The sequence below is a fragment of the Balaenoptera musculus genome, chromosome 5 (genome assembly GCF_009873245.2).
Source record: "Balaenoptera musculus isolate JJ_BM4_2016_0621 chromosome 5, mBalMus1.pri.v3, whole genome shotgun sequence".
Taxonomy (NCBI): domain Eukaryota; kingdom Metazoa; phylum Chordata; class Mammalia; order Artiodactyla; family Balaenopteridae; genus Balaenoptera; species Balaenoptera musculus.
The window spans coordinates 122,026,266-122,040,338 of record NC_045789.1 but is presented as its reverse complement, the minus strand read 5'-3'; the positions used below and the strand labels follow the sequence as shown (position 1 = coordinate 122,040,338).

General features: G+C 34.8%; 1 protein-coding gene across 2 annotated transcripts in view; it reads right to left on the bottom strand.

Moving 5' to 3' along the window:
* Positions 1-14,073, bottom strand: part of SPATA5 (spermatogenesis associated 5) — a 326,484-nt gene that overhangs the window by 62,550 nt on the left and 249,861 nt on the right. The window lies entirely within an intron of this gene.

The window sequence follows — 14,073 nt, the reverse complement described above, 5'->3', positions numbered from 1 at the left end:
GGCTTTTTGCTCCTCAGCAACTGTCAGGTCAGTAAAAGACGACTACTGTCTTTTAAGGAAATGTGTATATGACTTGCATTCATCATATCAAAAGGCTTTTTTGGGTAACTTCCTGAAATAACTCTTCAAATATGGGTTAAGCTGTTTTCAGAGAGCCCACAAAATAACATAGCTCAGATCAAAGAATACTTCTAGAGCTGACGGCAGTCAAATGAACTTCCCTAATATTTTATTGAAGGCGAATGCCTGAACTATCTTAGAGCTAATGAAGTCATCTATTCAGAAAAAACTATTGAGCTGTACTATATACCAGAGTTTGTTCTTGGTACTAGGAAACAGCATGAATAAGATAGATAAGTGTAAAATTGAGTATAGTGAGAGTTACACGTCTGTGAATATACTAATAACCTTTGAATTCTATATTTTAAGTGGATGAATTTTATGGTATGTAAATTATATCTCCATAAAGCTATTAAGAGAGATATGGGTCAAAAGTGTGCGTATGTGTGTGCTTTGAGGGGATGGGACAGCTTTTAGTTGGGGTAGTCAGAGAAAGCCTCTTTGAGGAGGTAACTTATGCAGATATCCAAAGGAGACAACCATACAAAGATCTGGGAAAGAGCACTCAAGGTAAAAGAAACCTCAAGTACAAAGGCACAGATGACTGGCATGTTCCAGAGACAGAAAAAACCCACTGTGGTAGAAACAGTGAATAAAGTGAAAAGACGTAGGAAATGAGGTTAGAGAGATAGTCACAGGCAGATTATGAGGTCTTAAACAACATGGTGAAGAGTCTGGACTGCATTCTATTTGCAATGAGAAGCCACTAGAAGGTTTTAAGTAGGAAGGTGAAATGGTAAGGTTTACAAGCAAAGATCATTCTTGTGGGACAAAAAAAGGTCTAATAAAAGTCCAGTAAGGAAAGAAAAGAGAAGATGGAGTAGAAAAAAATATTTGAAGAAAAAGCTGAAAATTCCCCCAAATTGGTAAACAACCATAAATTCACAAAATCAAGAAGCTCAGTGAATTTCAAACAAAATAAATACAAAGAAAACCATACATGAACACATTATAGTCAAACTGCTGAAAACCAAAGATAAAATCTTAAATGCTGCCAGAGTGAATACAGGGAACAATGACTGAATCACCAATGACTCTCAATTAAAACAATGGAGGGCAGAAACCAGTAGAACAACATCTTTAATGTGTTGAAAGAATAAAAATGTCATGCCAGAATTCTATTCCCAGTGAAAGTACTCTTCAATAACGAAGGAAAAATAAAGTCATTTTTAGATAAAAGAAAACCAAGGAAATCTGTTTCCAGTAGATCTGCATTACAGAAAATGCTAAAGGAAGTTCTTTAGGTTAAAGGGAAATGACATGAGATGGAAAATTGAATCTTCAGGAAGAAATAAAAAGGATTAGAAATGATATACCCCAAAAATGTAGACTCCTTCCATCTCCAAAAAAATTACTCTTCTTGCTGGCATAATCAGAAATAGCAATCCTTGAATATTTAGGAGATACTCACTTATAAAGAGTGAAAAACAGCACATTTCTATATGTGTACTTATGAATATGAAGTATCCAGAAAGAAGGTGTGATAGAATACAGAAAGTAAGGAAGATAAGAACTTAGACATGAACTTCTTTTAATTATAAAAACTAAAACAACAACAACAACAACAAACCCCCAAATCCTGAAAATGTAGCTGGGACCATACATTAAACACTACAGAAAATACAAACATTGAAACCTCATATGGTTGCTCTGTGGGACTTAGTTCTTAGGGAACTGGTGCAAAAAATGATGATATTCTGTGAGTAATAAACTGTCCTCTGTCTCTGACTCAGGAGTCTCAAGTCTTTTGCCAGATTCTATGAAATTGTGGCAGACCAACTTGTTAGCTTTCAAATAGGGTGAAGTCTCAGAACCTTCATATTTCTTAATACGTTTGTTCCTAATAATGGAGCCTCAACATATATAAAGCAAAAATTGACAGGTTTAAAAAGATAAATATATATAATTCCACAATCATAATAGGAGATTTTAACACTCCTCTCTTAGCATTGATAGAACTAGAAAACAAATCAGTAAGACAGAGAGGATCTAACAAGACCATCAATCATATCTTGACCTAATTGATATTTATTTATAGGCCTCTATGCCCAACAACTGCAGAACACATATTCCTTTCAAGTACACTTGGTATATTCATCAAGACAGCCCATACGATAAGCCATAACACAAAACTCAACAAATTCAAAAGGACTGAAATCATACAGAGTAGAACTCTGACTATGAGAAGAGTAAGTTAGACATGAATAAAAATAGGACATAGAGGAAAACCCCAAACACAATGGAAATTAAACAACATACTTCTAAATAAACCATTGGTCAAAGAAGATATCACAAAGGAAATGAGAAAATGTTTCAAGTTGAATGATAATGAAAATCTAACATATGAAGATTTGTGGAATACAGTTAAAGCAGTGCTTAGAGGCAATTTTATAACTTTAAATGCTTATAGTAGGAGAGAAGTCTAAAAGCAATGACCTAAGTTTCAAGAGTAAGTACAGGAAGGAAATAATGAACATGAGAGCAGAAATCAATGAAATGGGAAACAAACAAGAGAGAAAATCAAAGGCAAGAGTAGTTGTCTACAAAGATTTAAAAAACTGATTAAATTCTAGCTAGACTGAACAAGGATAGAGAGAACAAATCATCAACATCAGAAATGAAAGAAGCATTATCACTACAGATCCTAAAGATAGTAAATGGATAATAATAAAATACTATAAACAACTTTATGATGATAAAAAGAAACAAATTTCTTGAAAAATTCAGGTACAAAATGCACACAAAATGAAACAGAAAATCAGAATAGCCCTACATTTATTTTTAAAAATGGAACTGAACTCATCAAAAAATTGAATCCACTGTAACCAACCTTTCCACTAACACATTACTGACCGGGGGATTTTTGCAGAAACTAACTCCTGTGGCTGTTAATATGTCTCTGGTCAAAAATGTGTTAAGAAAAATCCAAGCCCAGATGATTTCCCTTCTGAATTCTACCAAAGAAGAAATAACATCAAAATTATACAATCATTTTAGAATACAGAGAAGGGAACACGTCTCAACTTGTTTTATAAAGCCAGCATAATACTTACTCCAAAACCTGACAAAGATATTACAAAAATTGAAAATTACAGATTAATGACACCTTCATAAATATAGCCCTAAAAATCCTTTAAAAACATTGGCAAATAGAATCTAACAATATATAAAATGGATAAATCATCATAACCAAGTAAGAATTATCACCGGAATGCAAGGTTAGTTTAACACTCAAAATCCAATGAATATAATTCACCACAGTGAACAGAATAAAGGAGAAAAACAATATGATCATTTAATATGTGCAGAAAAAACAAATGACAAAGTTTAAGATCTACTCATGATAAGAAAACTCTCAGCAAACTAGGAATAGAAGGGAACTTCTTCAATATAATAAATGGTATTACAAAAACCTACAGGTAGGGCTTCCCTGGTGGCACAGCGGTTGAGAATCCACCTGCCAATGCAGGGGACATGGGTTCGATCCCTGGTCTGGGAAGATCCCACATGCCGCGGAACAACTAAGCCCGTGAGCCACAACTACTGAGCCTGCGTGCTGCAACTACTGAAGTCCGTGTGCCTAGAGCCTGTGCTCCACAACAAGAGAAGCCACCGCAGTGAGAAGCCCACACACCGCAACGAAGAGTAGCCCTGCTCGCCGCAACTAGAGAAAGCCTGCGCACAGCAACAAAGACCCAATACAGACAAAAATAAATAAATAAATAAAATAAAAATAAAATAAAATAAAAAAACCTACAGGTAACATCCTAATTGTCAAAATAGTCAACGTTTTCTACCTAAGATCAAGAACAAGGTAAAAAGCTCACCACTTTCACCAAACATTATAATAGAGATACTAGCCTTTGCGATAAGGTAAAACCAGAGTAGAGAGCGTATGGGGGGAAGAAAGTATAGAACTTGGAAGAGTAAAAAGTAAAACTATCCTCATTTGCAGATAACATGAGAGTTTATATAAAACTCCTAAGGAATCTACAAAACAACTAACAGCAAGATTACAGGATACAAGTTTAATATTAGAAAAAATGTATTAAGCAGCAAACTAACTAGAAAATGAAGTTTAAAAAGTCCACTTTATGGAAATATATAAAAAATATAAAAGACAGGAATAAAATTAACAAAAGAATTCTTCATTGAAAACTACAGAGCACTGTTGAGAGAAATTAAACAAGACCTATTTAAACAGAGAGATATACCATGTTCATTGGAAGACTCAGAATTATGAAGATATTCTTTCTTTCCAAATTTATCTATAGACTCAATGCAATTCCAATCAAAATTACACAAAGACTTTTTTAAAAAGTGACAAAGTGATTATAAAATTTATATGGAAATGCTAATGACTGAGAATAGTGAAAGCAACCTAAAAAAATAACAAAGTTGAAGGACTTAACTGACTTCAAAACTTACAATGCTAATAGAGAAACAAGATAGTGTGATAAGGTCTAGAAGACAGAAATAAAAGATTAATAGAACAGAATAAGGAACAGAATAGAAAGATTAATAGAACAGAATCCATATTGATTTTTATTATTAATGCATTCAATGAGGAAAGGAAAGTATTTTAAGAAATGATGCTCAACAACTAGATGCTCATATTTTTAAAATGAACATTGACCCCTACCTCACCCTATACTCAAAAATTAACTTGAGATGGATCATAAATCTCAGTGTAAGAGCTAAAACTACAAAATTCTAGAAGTACAAAAAAAAATTGATAAACTGGTCTTTATAAAAATAAACCCTTCTTCTCTTCTAAAGATACCTTTAAGAAGATAAAAAGGCAAGCCACAGACTGGGATAAAACATTCACAATAGTTATATCTGACAAAAAACTTGTATACAAATATAAAAAGAACCCTTAAAATTCAGTGATAAGAAAATAAATAACCCAGTAGAAAGTGGGCAAAAAATCTGAACAGATTCAGATACAAGAAGCTATAGGGTTGGCAAGTAAGTGTTGAGTAAAAAGCTGCTCAGAATCATTGGTCATCAGATCAATGCAAATTTAAGCCACAATGAGATATCATTACCTTCTCATAAGAATGACTAAAACTAAAGACACTGACAACACCAAAGACTGAATAAGGATATGGAGAAACTAGAACTTTTACACTCTTAATGGGAACATTAAAACAGTACAACTACTTTGGAAAACTGGCAGTTTCTTAGAAAGTTCCCCACCATAACAACCTAGCTACTCTACTCCTAGGTATTTATCTGAGAGGAACAAAAACGTATAGCCATGCAGATCTGTACATAGATGTTCATAGCAGCTTTATTCACAATAGCCCCAAGCTGTAAATAATCCAAATGTCTACCAATTCATGAATGGATGAACAAAATATGTATTTATATATAATAGAATACCACTCGGCAATAAAAAAGAAAAACTACTGATACACACAATAACATGCACGAGTCTCAAAATCATTGTGCTGAGTTAAAGAAACCAGACATTGAAAAATACATTCTATAAATTCCATTTACATAAGATACTTAAAAATTCAATTTAATCTATATAAAAAGCAGACAAGTGGTTGTTTGGAGCCTGGGGTAGAGGGAAAGATGGACTGCCAAGGAGCAAAAGGAACCTTTTAGGTTGACTGAAATGTTCTTTTACATCTGGATTGCAGAGGTGGCTTCACAGGTTTACATATAGTATATATGTAAATTTGCTGAGTTGTCCACTTTAAGTTGATGCAGTTTATTGTATGTAAATTATAACTAAATAAAGTTGATTAAACTTGCATTTGTTAGGTTCTCAGTATTATACATCAGTAAACTTAAGGGCATTAGAGATGTTTTCAGATCTTCTCTTTTGAAAAGATTATTTTCTTGGACTCTCTCTCCCTCTTTTCTTTTTTTTTTTTAATTACCTTATATTTATGTTTAGAGTTCCAAACAGAACGTTAAAACTCATGGAGTCCATACCATATATCTTATACAGGTGTTTCATAAAATGCTTGGGTAAATGTTAGCAGATATAATGAAAAAAAGGATTTTCTTGTTAAAATAAGTTAGGGAAACACTGGGTAGAAACAAAATTAAACAGGTTTCTATATGCAGGAATTTTTGGAGCCGATACTAATGGGTATGAAAAATCTCCAAGAGAGAGCTGCAGTAGCAGATAGAAATTCTATCCCAAATTCTAATCACAGAACATCTCAAAAGCTAAAAATTACATTTCCACTTTGAAAAACGCTGCTGTATACTTTTTGCACATATCACAATACCTAGAATATGTTGAGCATTTATCAAATATCTATTAATTCTTAAGTCATGTACAAATTAGACAGCAAAAAGTCAATTAACAAATGCATAGTAAATACAGTGCCTTTGTTTAAAAATGAATGCTTTAATTATTTTCAGACTATTCTCCACACCTAACATTAGTTCATTAGGTAGAAATGATGCATGATCATCTTCCTTGAAATGTACTTTATCATAGAATTCAAAACTGTATTTCAGGGCTTCCCTGGTGGCGCAGTGGTTGAGAATCTGCCTGCCAATGCAGGGGACATGGGTTCGAGCCCTGGTCTGGGAGGATCCCACGTGCCGCGGAGCAATTAGGCCCGTGAGCCACAACTGCTGAGCCTGCGCGTCTGGAGCCTGTGCTCCGCAACAAGACAGGCCGCGATAGTGCGAGGCCCGCGCACTGCGATGAAGAGTGGCCCCCGCTTGCCGCAGCTAGAGAAAGCCCTCGCACAGAAACGAAGACTCAACACAGCCAAAACTAAATAAATAAATAAATTAAATTAAAAAAACAAAACAAAACAAAACAAAAAGCTGTATTTCAATCATGGGGATCATTTCTTCCCTACCTAAAACAAATAAATACAGAATTTAGGAAATTAGAATGATACCAGTAAACATAGTTTTTCAAATTATTAAAAATATTATTTAAGATGAATAACATTAATATTTATATAGCTCTTAAGAATTTATAAAGCAATTTTCACATAGTGTATTTCATTTAATATGACTCTAAATTCTGTGAATTAGATATTGTTATACCCCCGTTAAGAAAAAGAAAATGAGGCCCAAGATCATGCAATAAATGACAGAAATTGAACTGAAATCAGGAGGTCTCTGAATATTGAATCATACCTTTTTTACTTTACTATCTTGCCAGTACAATATGATACTCAGTATCAATGGACAAAGAAAAAAAAAATTCTTGTTCTGAAATATGACACAGGTAACACAATAAATTTAAATATTTCTTTCATCAAAAAAATTATTACACAGCTACTCTGTGCCAGGCTCTGTTTTAGCTGCTGGGGATACAGCTGCGAATGGCTTGATTAGTTTTTTAAAGTTGAGGTTATCCTTTTCACCTTTCTGGGAAAACTAGTCATTCTAGGCTATTTTAAAATTTCCTTTCTAATAGCTGCAAGAACAACACAGCAAAGGATACAGAGCGCACGCATCATCTAAGGCACTGGAACAACACTCAGCATGCATCTGTGCCCCCCCCACCCCCTAAGTTGTAGCTGTCCCTGGGCAATGCAGGTTGAGGACACTCAACGATTACAACTTTGTCTGGGCCAACAGCCAGCTAGGCTTTTTCTGGCTTGATCTTGTCAGTGAAAGTTAGCTTAAAAAAAGGTAGGAAAGAGCTTTCCTTCCTGTAAAATCCTGAATGAGTTAACACCCTTCCTAGAATTTCTTTAAAGATACTGTTCTGCAATATTAGGGTGAAAGAATGTATTCTGAATGATGGCATGTTCTGATATTTTAAAATCACCATATGACAATTCTAATGAAGAAACAAGCCCGGGCTTCCTAATACTCTGAACGCTTCTGGCTGCAAGGTCATAGACACTGCAGCCTTACATTAACTCTATTTTAAAAACTGTCGGGCAAACTGCCTTTTCAAGAGGACTTATTCAAGACCGTGGGGAAGTCTCTATACCCCTCACAGCCTCAGTTTCCTCATGTGTGAAAGTGATGGTGGTTCTTTAATCAGAGAGGCCTATATACTTCTGACAAGAATTTCCCTCAAAACATACAAGATGAGAAAACATCCCCACACAATTCTGCAAATAATTCCACTGAGTTCAAGTGAAATCTGCTTGTGCACCTCACAGTAAGAATTACTGTATTAGGTGACCTTTTAAATGGGCCTTCTAGACCCAATTCCATATATTATCTTACTCAAGGCAATGCCTGATTACATTATATGATCTTTACTGAAAATGTGTTACTACAGTTTTAGTAGTTACACTACTTAATTAAACTAATACTACTACCTTTTCTTCTTCTGACCTTTACAAAATGAACTCAAAAGCATTTCTGATATTTCATGTTATGTATTCTTACTGATCCAATCCTATACCACAGGTAAAGGGGTACCTTTTCTTTTTTTATAAATTCTGAAGTTCAACACTTGTAATTTTATATTCTATCAATGTCCTAATCTAATTAGCAGAGAAATACTTGTTCATACCAAAGCATTAAAACAGACACTTTGAAAAATCAGGTTCCGTTGGCTCTCATTCATTTAAAATGATCAACGAGGGTTTTAGAAGGATTACGGGAAATGATGTATGTAGATCATCTAGCACTGTGTCTGGCACAGGTTGGTGTTCAAAAAACATAATTTGCCTACCCCCTTTAAAAGAAATAAATAAAATGATCAACAAGGGTTTGTATGTGAGTGTAGGGAATGTCTTTCTTTTATAAAGAAAAGCAGCACTGAGCCTTTACATTTTACTCTAATGAAAACATATCAATATATCATGATTCATGGAGAAAACAGTTCCAGAAACTAGGGGGAGAGGTGGATCCTTGGTAACAGCTCTGATTTATTTCAAAGAAACCCTGGACTTTAGGCATCTCTCTCTCACTCTAAATTCAACTGATTAATAGGTGTGGTTAATGCTACCTCTTAAATCTCTCTTGAAACTGTTACTTCTATTTCATCTTCTTTATTATATATTTGTTTGTTTCCTGTCTGTCTTTCCCAATAGATTGCAGGCAGTATGTAATGGCAGGTATCATATCTTTTTATTCAACACCGTAAACTCAGCAATGGCACATTCAAGGCACTCAATACATGTTTACTCAATGAAGTCATGCTAACATAATCTCTTGTCTAGAATACCATAACTACCTTGCTAGCTGTTTTTCCTGCCTGCAGTCTTACTCTTTCCTTCTTCTCCCTCTCTATCTACATCACTGCTAAACTGATCACTGTAACTGCAAATACTGTAACGTCCTATTTTTTAACCATTTAAGGGCACCTCAAGGGAAAAAGTCAAATTCAAGCATAATATTTCAAGCTTCTATAATTTTGGTGTAACTATCCCAACTTAACTGCAGGCACTTTTCGTTTTTCACCCTGTGGCTCCAAGAACTCTAAGCACTCACAGTTAGCCAAACTCCACGCTGCTTTCTGCATCCTTGCTCTCATACATAATTCTCTCTCTGCTCTGAATGCTTTTATCTCATAGCCTATCAGGTAAGCTCCACCTCTTGTTCAAGTTTCAGCTTAAAAGTCTTCTCTTTTATACAATCTTCTATAACTCTTCTGAGTACTATATAACTTGTAATTTGGCATACAGGTTAAAAGTGAGGGCAAAATTGAAAAATTTAAAGACGACACAAATGGAAGGACATCTATTTTCAAAGATTGGAAGATTTAATTTTGTTAAGATGTCAAAACTATACAAATCAATCCACAGATTCAAATGTGAGAATAGCATTTTTTGTAGAGTTAGAAGACTAAAGTTCATAAGGAATTTCAAGGGACCCCGAATGGCCAAAACAATCTTGTTATAGAAGAACACAGTTGGAGGACTCACACATCCAAATTTCAAAACTTCCTAAAAACCTACATCAATCAAAACACTGTGTTACTTATCCAAGGAGAGTTACATAAACCTATGGAACAGAATGGAGAGCCCCTTATAAAACCCTCACTAATGTGGTCATATGATTTTTGAAAGGGATACAAAGACCAGTCATTGAAGAAAGGACTGTCTTTTCAACAAATCTTATTGAGGAAACTGGATATCCACATGGAAAATACTGAAGGTGGATCCTTACCTTACATTTTATTAAAAAAATGATTAAGTTGGATCAAAGACCTAATCATAAGAGCTAAAACAGTTAAACTGTTAAAAAATACAGGAAAGCCTTCATGACCTTGGATTTAGAAATAATTTATTTGTTATGACACCAAATGTACAGGCAACAAAAGAAAAACAGATAAGTTGAAATACATAAATATTTTTTTAAGGTGCACCAAAGACACTATCGAATCATATATCTGATAAGGGGTTAATATCCAAATATATAAATGACTCCTACATCTCAACAATGAAACAATCAGATTTTTTAAATGCGCAAAAGACATGAATTTTCCAAAGATGTGTACAGGTGGCTAATAATCACACAAAAATATTCTCAACATTACTAATCACTAAGGAGTTTCAAATCAGAACCACAATGAGATACCATGTACATCCATTATCATTAAAACAAAACCACAGGAAATCACAAGTGTTAGGATATACAGAAAATCCTTGTGCACTGTTGGTTGGAATGTATTGTAAAATGCGCAGCCATTACGGAAACAATGTGGTGGTCGTGAAAAAAATTTTAAATTGACTTTTACCTTTTGATTCAGCAATTCCACTTTGGAGTATATACCCAAAATAATTAAAAACAGGGACTCTAATAGATATTTGTACACCCATGTTCATAGTATCATTATTCACAATACAGAAAAGGTGGAAGCAAACCAAGTGGGGGAATGGAAAATTATTGTTTAATGTGTATGGAGGTTTATTTGGGGGAAATGGAAAAAGATCTGCAGATGAAAAATATCTACAGATGGATGGTGGCAGTAGTTGTAGAGCAATGTGAATATATTTTACGCCACCTAACTGTGTGCTTTAAAATGACTAAATTGGTAAATTTTATGTTATTAATATTTTACCAAAATTAATTTTATAAATGCCAAAAAAAAAAAAAAAAGTGAGGGCAAAAGGATCAGCCTAACTGGGTTAAAATTCTAGCTCCATCATGTATTAGCTGTGTGTTTAGATAAATAATTTAAACCTCTTGGTACCTTAAAATCCTTAACAGTACTAGTTACTCAGAGGATGACCCTATGAATTAAATGACATAATCTATATAAAGGGCTCAGCACAGTGCTTGGCACATGGCATGCATGTTTCAATTTAGATGCTATTATCACTGTTACTGTTCCTGTACAATTATCCCAGTATTTGACTGTGCTCCTTGAATATAGGGAATGCTTGTTATCTTTGGATCCTAATACCTGGCACATGGTAGACATTAATGTTCTTTGAATGAGTGAATGGATAAATGTTCTAAAACCACGAGGTTAGAATAATGGTAGACAAGTCAGGTTAAAATACAGATTCTTGATTTATATTTATATTTATATTTCAATGTTTAAACAGGATTACTATTTAACAAGTCTCTACTTGCCTCTTCCTCTCCCTGCTTCTTATCATAGTCTCTGAAATGCTCAATTCATAGCCCTCTCGTAATAGAGAAGGGAGAAGTTATAGAAGTAGGCTTGCTCTCTTCAATAGAAATCTGATAAAGGAATCATTAAGAGAGGAGGCCCTAGAACATGCCTGTATTTATTAAATCTTTTCATGTTGCTGATACACATTACTCAGCCTAGAGATGAACATAGCTGACTTCTGGAAATGTTTTTTTAAATGTGGGATCCTAGCTGTGTGTGTGTGTGTGTGTGTGTTTATTTTTTATAAATTTATTTATTTTATTTGTTTATTTTTGGCTGCGTTGGGTCTTCGTTGCAGCACGCGGGCTTTCTCTAGTCGCGGTGAGCGGGCTTCCCATTGCAGTAGCTTCTCTTGTTGCGGAGCATGGGCTCTAGGTGCGCAGGCTTCAGTAGTTGTGGCGCACGGGCTTAGTTGCTCCTCGGCATGTGGGATCTTCCTGGACCAGGGCTCGAACCCATGTCCCCTGCATTGGCAGGTGGATTCTTAACCACTGCGCCACCAGGGAAGTCCTGGAAATGTTTTTTGTGTTTTCTGATTTGCATTTCTCTAATAATTAGCCATGCTGAGCATCTCTTTATGTGCCTGTTGGCCATCTGTACATCTTCTTTGGAAAAATGTCTACTCAGGTCTTCTGCCCATTTTCTTACTGGGTTGTTTTTGATATTGAGCTGTGTAAGCTGTTTTTACATTTTAGATATTAAGCCCCTGTCAGTCGCATCATTTGAAAATATTTTCTCCCAGTCCATAGGTTGTCTTTCAATTTTGTTGAGGGTTTCCTTTGCTGTGCAAAAGTTTTTAAGTTTGATTAGGTCCCATTTGTTTATTTTTGCTTTTATTTCTTTTGCCTTGGGAGAATGACCTAAGAAAATATTGCTACGATTTATGTCAGAGAATGTTTTTGCCTATGTTCTTTTCTAGGAATTTTACATGTCATGTCTTGTATTTAGGTCTTTAAAACATTTTGAGTTTATTTTGTATATGGTGTGAGGGAGTGTTAAAATTTCATTGATTTACATGTAGCTGTCCAGCTTTCCCAGAACCACTTGTTGAAGAGACTGTCTTTTCTCCACTGTACATTCTTGCCTCCTTTATCATAGATGAAGTGACTGTGGGTGTGTGGGTTTATTTCTGGGCTCTCTATTCTGTTCCATTGATCCATATGTCTACTTTTGTGCCAGTATCACGCTGTTTTGATTACCATAGCTTTGTAGTATAGCCTGAAGTCTGGAAGGGTTATGTCTCCAGGATTGCCTTGGCAATTAATTTTGGGTCTTTTGTGGTTCCATGTAAATTTTAGGGTTATTTGTTACAGTTCTGTGAAAAATGTCCCTATTTTGATAGGGATCACATTAAATCTGTAGATTGCTTTGGGTAATATGGCCATTTTAACAATATTAATCCTTCCAATCCAAGAGCATGGGATAGCTTTCATTTCTCTGAATCATCTTCAGCTCCCTTTATCAATGTTTTATAGTTTTCAGCACATAGGTCTTTCACCTCCTTGGTTAAGTTTATTACCAAGTATTTTATTTTTGACGTGATTTTAAATGGGATTTTTTTTTTTTTTTTACTTTCTCTTTCTCTTTCTGATATTTCATCGTTAGTGTAAAGAAATGCAAGAGATTTCTGTATGTTAATCTTGTATCCTGCTACCTTGCTGAATTTGTTTATCAGTTCTAATAGTTTTTGTGTGGAGACTTTAGGGTTCTCTACATAGAGTATCACATCATCTGCAAATAGTGAGAGTGTTACCTCTTCCCTTCCAATTTGGATACCTTTTATTTCTTCTTTCTTGTCAGACTGCTGTGGCTAGGGCTTCCAGTACTATGCTGAATAGAAGTGGAGAGTGGGCATCCTTGTCTAGTTCCTGAATTTAGCAGGAAGGCTTTCAGCTCTTCACCTTTGAGTATTATGTTGACTGTGGGTTTGTCAAAAATGGCTTTTATTATGTTGAGATATGTTCCCTCTATACCCACTTTGGTAAGAGTTTTTATTATGAATGGATGTTGAATTTTGTTAAATGCTTTTTCTGTGTCTATTGAGATGGTCATGTGGTTTTTGTCTTTCCTTTTGTTAATGTGGTGTATCACATTAACTGATTTCTGTATGTTGAATCATCCTTGTGACCCTGGACTGAAACCAACTTGATCATGGTGTATGATCCTTTTTATGTATTGTTGGATTCTGTTTGCAAATATTTTGTTGAGGATTTTTGAATCTATAGTCATCAAAGATACTGGTCTGTTATTTTCCTTTTTTTAGTGTCTTTGTCTGGTTTTGGTATCAGGGTGATGGTGGCTTCACAGAATGAATTTGGGAGTGTTCCCTCCTCTTCAATTTTTGGAATAGTTTGAGAAGGATAAGTATAAATTCTTCGTGTGTTCGGTAGAATTCCCAGTGAAGTCGTCCAGTCCTTGACTTTAGT